This window comes from Solanum verrucosum, unplaced genomic scaffold (genome assembly GCF_900185275.1).
Source record: "Solanum verrucosum unplaced genomic scaffold, falcon-dt-bn FXZP01000833.1, whole genome shotgun sequence".
In the NCBI taxonomy this organism is placed as follows: domain Eukaryota; kingdom Viridiplantae; phylum Streptophyta; class Magnoliopsida; order Solanales; family Solanaceae; genus Solanum; species Solanum verrucosum.
This window is the reverse complement of record NW_026019827.1, coordinates 62,833-69,757: the sequence shown is the minus strand read 5'-3', so window position 1 is coordinate 69,757 and position 6,925 is coordinate 62,833.

The following is a 6,925-nucleotide window of genomic DNA, read 5'->3' as shown; positions in this document are numbered from 1 at the left end:
TTGTTGTTTGTTTTGTTCGAGTCATAACTCTGCTTGTTTAAGTTACTTTTGTTCGCTCACACTAGCTGCTGATCATTATTTGTAAAAAAGATTAAGTTTTATAGTGTGTTATCCTTAAAGAACTAAGTGTTCCTAAAGGTTTAGAATAGTGAACTAAACTTGAAAAGAGGCACTAACAACTAGACGAGCTAAAACAATATCAATATCGAGAGACTTGTGTTCAATTTGAGAAATACATTATGAATTACAAGTGAATTGTTGTTAAGCTTTTAAGCCTAACATAGCAAGTGAGAAAGCTAATTGTTGTATGTTACTATTGGAAAAGAGAAAAAAATGATAATTTTGTTTGATTCTAAAACTAATAAAACATGTAAGATGATTGTTGTATGTTTCAAGAAGAGACATTCTAACACTTTTTTTAAAACATTAATCCATTTTTTTTCTAACTGGTTCTCTTATTTATGTATACTTATATCTGAGTTATTTATCGTCTTTTGCGAGTTATTTTTTTCTTCTCTAAATCTAAGAGTAGCTCTCAACTGAAAATCATTCTTTCTCAAAATAGAGAAAGCACAGGTCTGCCTAGTAGCAAACGCAACGACTTCATTTCAGTGTTTCATTTGTATTTTTTTCACAACAAAGAAATCACAGGTCTGCCAAGCACCGATCTCAACAAAATCTTTATCTTATATTCACTTGAATCTCAGGTATTACTCCACTTTTGCCAGTTAATTTGTTTCTTTCTATAAATCTGATTTGTTGTTTATTTTGTTCGAGTTATAGCTCTTCTTGTTTAAGTTCCTTTTGTTTGCTCACACTAGTTGCTGATCATTATTTGTAAAAAAGATTCAGTTTTATAGTGTGTTATGATCTCAAAAATGAAGGGGATCTATCCTTAAAGAACTAAGTGCTCCTAAAGGTTTAGAACAATGAACTAAATTTGAAAAGAGGGACTAACAATTAGACGAACTAAAACAATATCAACATTGAGAGAGTTGTGTTCAAGTTGAGAAATTCATTATGAATTACAAGTGAATTGTTGTTAAGCTTTTAAGCCTAACAGAGCAAGTGAGAAGGCTGATTGTTGTATGTTACTACTGGAAAAGAGAAAAAAATGATAGTTTTGTTTGATTCTGAAACTAATAAAAGATGTAAAATGAAATAGAACTGATGCAAATGACTTCATATGGTGATGCACATAGAACGTTGGAAATGTGATGGTTTCGTTTGGGTCTGTAACTTGAAAAACTTGATATATATCTTTCAAGAAGAGACATTCTAACATTTTTTTTAAAACATTAATCCATTTTTTTTCTAACTGGTTCTCTTATTTCTGTATACTTGTATTTGAGTTATTTATCATCTTTTGCGAGTTGTTTTTTTCTTCTCTAAATCTAAGAGTAGCTCTCAACTGAAAATCTTTGTTTTCTCAAAATAGAGAAAGTACAGGTCTGCCTAGAAGCAGACGCAACAGCTTCATTTCAGTGTTTCATTTGTGTTTTTTTTTTCAGAACAAAGAAAGTACAGGTCTGCCAAGCACCGATCTCAACTCAATCTTTATCTTATATTCACTTGAATCTCAGATATTACCCCACTTCTGCCAGTTAATTTGTTTTTTTCTATAAAGCTGATTTGTTATTTGTTTTGTTCGAGTTATAACTCCTCTTGTTTAAGTTGCTTTTGTTCGCTCACACTAGCTGCTGATCATTATTTGTAAAAAAGATTAAGTTTTATAGTGTGTTATGATCCCAAAAATGAAGGGGATCTATCCTTAAAGAACTAAGTGTTCCTAACGGTTTAGAACAATGAACTAAATTTGAAAAGAGGCACTAACAACTAGACGAGCTAAAACAATATCAATATCGAGAGAGTTGTGTTCATGTTGAGAAATTCATTATGAATTACAAGTGAATGGTTGTTAAGCTTTTAAGCCTAATAGAGCAAGTGAGAAAGCTGATTGTTGTATGTTACTACTGAAAAATGAAAAATGATAGTTTTGTTTCATTCTGAAACAATAGTTCACTTGGAAAACTGAGAAATGACTTTTCCTAAAGAAACAGATCACTGAACTACTGTTTTCTGAAACAATAGTTCACTTGGAAAACTGAGAAATGACTTTTCCTAAAGAAACAGATCACTGAACTACTGTTTTCTGAAACAATAGTTAACTTGAAAAACTGAGAAATGACTTTTCCTAAAGAAACAGATCACTGAACTATTGTTTTCTAAATTAAAAGTGAACTATTGTTTACCTATTAAAGCTAATAGAGCAAGCTGAAAAGTGGTTGAATTTATTAAAACTGATCCAAATGCATAGTTACCTCCCACTAATTCCTTAATGTACTATGTATAGAATCACATGTTGTACGCATATTACGCTTTTTCTTATTATTCATATTTAAATCTTAATCTTTTTAATGTATTCTCCAAGGTTATGGCACCTTGTAAGCAATGGATGCAACTTTCACTTGATAATCGGGTCGACCAAGCCTATTTAGATGGTGTGCAAAAGTTTTTGGATTATGCTTTTCAGAGATCAGGAAAAGAGGCTGAAATACGATGTCCATGTTACAAATGTTGTAATACAACATTAGGAACTTGTGAGACGATTGATACACATTTGAAAGTATATGGAATAATTCAAAATTATACTTTTTGGTATCACCATGGAGAACATTTAGGTGAGCTAGTGTCAAACTCTAACGATGAAAATGATGATGAAGTAGAAGGTTATGAGAGTGAAGATGAAGTACATGAATTGTTGAAAGATTTATTTCCTAATGTTGATGAAGCAGCTACCCACGCTGGTTATGAAGATGTAGTTGAGGAGGAGCCAAATGTTGAAGCTAAAAGATTTTACAACCTATTGAAGGATTTGGAGCAACCACTATACCAAAATTCAAAGGCTTCAAAGCTTTCATCTTTGATTAAATTGCTTCACATCAAAAGTATGGGTCGTTGGAGTAATGAGTCATTTACCATGTTATTAAAACTGTTAAAAGAGGAGTTACTGCCTAATGGGGCTGATTTGCCAAATTCATATTATGAGGCAAAGAAGATTATTCGAGATCTTGGGCTTTCTTACAACAAAATTGATGCTTGTACTAATGATTGCATGTTATATTGGAAGGATGATAGCTTACTTGATTCTTGCAAAATTTGTGGTGCATCCAGATGGAAAATGAATAAACATACTAGGGAAACAAGGAATAAAAAGGGTAAAAAGATAGCCTCAAAGAGTTTGCGTTATTTTCCATTAAAGGCTAGGCTTCAAAGGTTGTTTATGTCTACAAAGACATCTTCTCTAATGACATGGCATAAGGATGAAAGAATTAATGATGGAATAATGAGGCACCCAGCTGATTCAATGGCATGGAAGTCATTTGATGAACTTCATCCTTCTTTTGCAATTGAGCCTCGTAATGTTCGACTTGGACTTGCTAGTGATGGATTTCAGCCATTTCGCAATTCAAAAAGCTCACATAGCATTTGGCCTGTGGTTCTTATTCCTTATAATTTACCACCTTGGTTGTGTATGAAACAGGAAAATTTTATCTTGTCAATGCTTATTCCTGGTCCAAATGGTCCTGGAGATGCAATTGATACATATCTTCAACCTCTAATAGAGGAATTGAAGGAGTTGTGGGAAGTTGGTATTGAGACCTTTGATGCATCAACTAAACAAAATTTTAAGTTGCATGCTTCTTTGTTATGGACTATCAATGACTTTCCAGCATATGGAAATTTATCAGGATGGAGTACAAAAGGAAAATTGGCATGTCCATCTTGTAATAAAAACACTTCCTCAATTCGATTGACTAATTGTAAGAAACAATGTTTTATGGGTCATCGACGTTACCTTTCCAAAGATCACAGATGGAGGAATGACAAAAAGTTATTTGACAATTCAATAGAGAAAAGGCTTCCACCGAAAACATGTTCTGGAATTGATATACTTAATCAAGTGCAAGATCTTGAAGGGCAACCATTAACAAAGGATCCTAAGAAAAAGAGGAAGATATCACATGAAAAGAGAAAGGATAATTGGAACAAGAAAAGTATCTTTTCTGAACTTCCATATTGGAAATCTCTCTTGTTGCGACATAATTTGGATGTCATGCATATTGAGAAAAATATATGTGATAATATTATGGGGACAATCATGAATGTCAAAGGAAAGACAAAGGACACAATTAAGACTCGGTTAGACTTGAAGGAAATGAACATTAGGCCAGAATTGCACCCTATCCCAAGAGGGGAGAAAGTTGAAGTTCCAACTGCGTGCTACACATTGTCGCCTGAAGATAAGCACAAGTTATGTCTTTTCTTGAAGAATTTAAAGGTCCCTGATGGGTTTTCATCTAATATTTCTCAATGTGTAAACTTGAAAGATCACAAGATATCTGGATTAAAAAGTCATGATTGTCATGTTCTTTTGCAACATATACTCCCTCTTGCATTTCGTGGTATGTTGCCCAAAGAAGTGTGTGAACCTCTTATTGAGTTATCTATTTTTTTTTGTGTTCTTGGAGCAAAAGAGTTGAGGATTAATGACTTGAAACATATTGAAGCACAAATTCCCATAATACTTTGCAAGTTAGAAAAGGTCTTCCCTCCTTCTTTTTTTGATGTCATGGTGCACTTGCCTATTCATTTAGCTGGTGAAGCTGAGATTGCTGGACCTATTCATTATCGGTGGATGTATCCTATTGAGCGATGGTTATTTTTTTTTAAATCTCTCATTGGTAATAGGGCATGTCCAGAAGGTTCTATTGCAGAGGGCTACATTGCAAATGAATGCATGACCTTATGTTCAAGGTATCTGCATAGAATTGACACAAAATTCAATCGGCCTGAAAGAAATTATGATGGGGGCATAAAAACATCAAATGGGGGTTTATCTATATTTTGTCCACCTGGAAAAATTTTGGGAGCTAAAGTTCCATGTGAGCTTGAAGCTAATGAGTTGGAACAAGCACATATATACATTCTGAAGAATTGTGATGAAGTCATACCATATCTTGAGTATGGACAGTTCGTTTATATCGTCTTATATTTCTTATTTCCTTTAAGGTGATATCGTCTCTACACGAAATTTATGTTTAACCTCAATTTTGTAGAGAGTTTGCACAAAATCATATAGTTAATGCTCAAAACTTGTCAGATGCAGAATGGGACCGAGAATTTATTGAATGGTTTAAAGATAGGGTGAGAAATATATAAACAATAGATTCAATATTTTAAAATTTTACTTATCGTTCTAAACTATTCAATGTTATCTTGTTTCTAGGTTGCACAATTGCATAAAACAGATAATAGTCGGCTCATGGAAGATCTTTTCTCACTTTCACGTGGTCCTACTAAATATTCAACACATTCTAATGGCTACATTGTTAATGGATACAAATTTCATGTAGAAGATCATGATCAAATGTTAAGGACTCAAAATTGTGGTGTTGTTGTAGTTGGCGAGAATGATAAAAATAGTGAGAATGTTGATTACTATGGAATTTTAACAGATGTAATTGAATTGCAATTTATCTCGGATAGAAGAGTGATTTTGTTCCGTTGTAACTGGTTTGATGTGTATGACAAAATAAAAGGAATTAAAAGAGATGAGTATGACTTCGTGAGTGTGAATCCGAGTAGATTTTTGAAAACAAATGAGCCCTTTGTTTTAGCGAACCAAGCATCTCAAGTGTTTTATGCTAATGATAATTCCAACAAAGGTTGGCATGTAGTGAGGAAGACTCAACCTCGTGATTCCTATGAGATGGGGAAACAAATGGATGATGAAGATGTCGTAGTTGACTTAGAAAGTCCTTCACAAAAGAAACAAAAAACAACAGATCAATGAGGTTAAGTATCTTTTATGAACTGACTGAGATGATTTCTTTTATTACTATATTGTCGCACATGATTCTTGTTTGGGAGGAGGGGGTCACAAGATTGCTTTCTCCTTTTGATTCTTGATAATAACTTACTGTTAAAAAGTTCTATTCTTGATTACTTTGATTCTATTCTTTAGTTCACTGGTAACTATCTGAAAGACTAATTAGATTATGTTCTTCAGTTTGCTAGATAAAAAGTTTTCTTATACTTTTTCTACTTTTGGCAATTTTTGCAGGTTTAATATGAAAACTGAAAATGAGGATGGATCAATTATGAAGAGTACTATCAAATACTCATTTGTTGCGCCTGGGGCAATTGGAAGAGGAAGAGGACGAGGGCTTAAATCTTTGACATCAAAAGGAAAATTTCCAGCTAAGAGTTTAGTTTTTCAATCTAGTGATCTTGTTAAGCAATACATCCAAGAAGTTGAAACAAGTAAGCTTCTGAATATATGTTGAGTTCTTAATTGCTTATATATCTTTCTTATCTCTCTTTACAGTATATACATATCCTCTCGTCAATATATTATCTTATATCAATTTATCGATGAGTGTTACTTTTCTCCAGGTGCTATTGAGAAGGGATGCCAACAACAACTTACCAACGTCCCAATGTCTTCTAGTCATGAAAAGGGAGCGATAAATGAGAAGTCCATGTCTCTTGAGAAAGGGTATATGCAAGTTAATACTTCATTTCATCCATCTGCCAAGCAAGCTAAGCAATACATCCATGATCTTGAAACAAGTATGTTTTTTCATGACTTGTGTCCTTTTGCTAATTTTATCAATTTTCCTTGTAATGTCAATACAATACTTTGTCAAATAGTCATAGTGAAATTGTATTCAAATAGTAGTGATTTGTTTTATGCAGGTGCTATTGGTAAGGGACGAGGAACAGGACATACAAACTCCACCATGTCTTCTAGTCAAGTTTCTACTCCCTTTCGTTCATTTACTAATCAAGTAAAGCAATGTACCAAAGAAGTTGAAACAAGTAGGGTTTTTAAAAATCTGTTGTTTTTTTATTCCATATA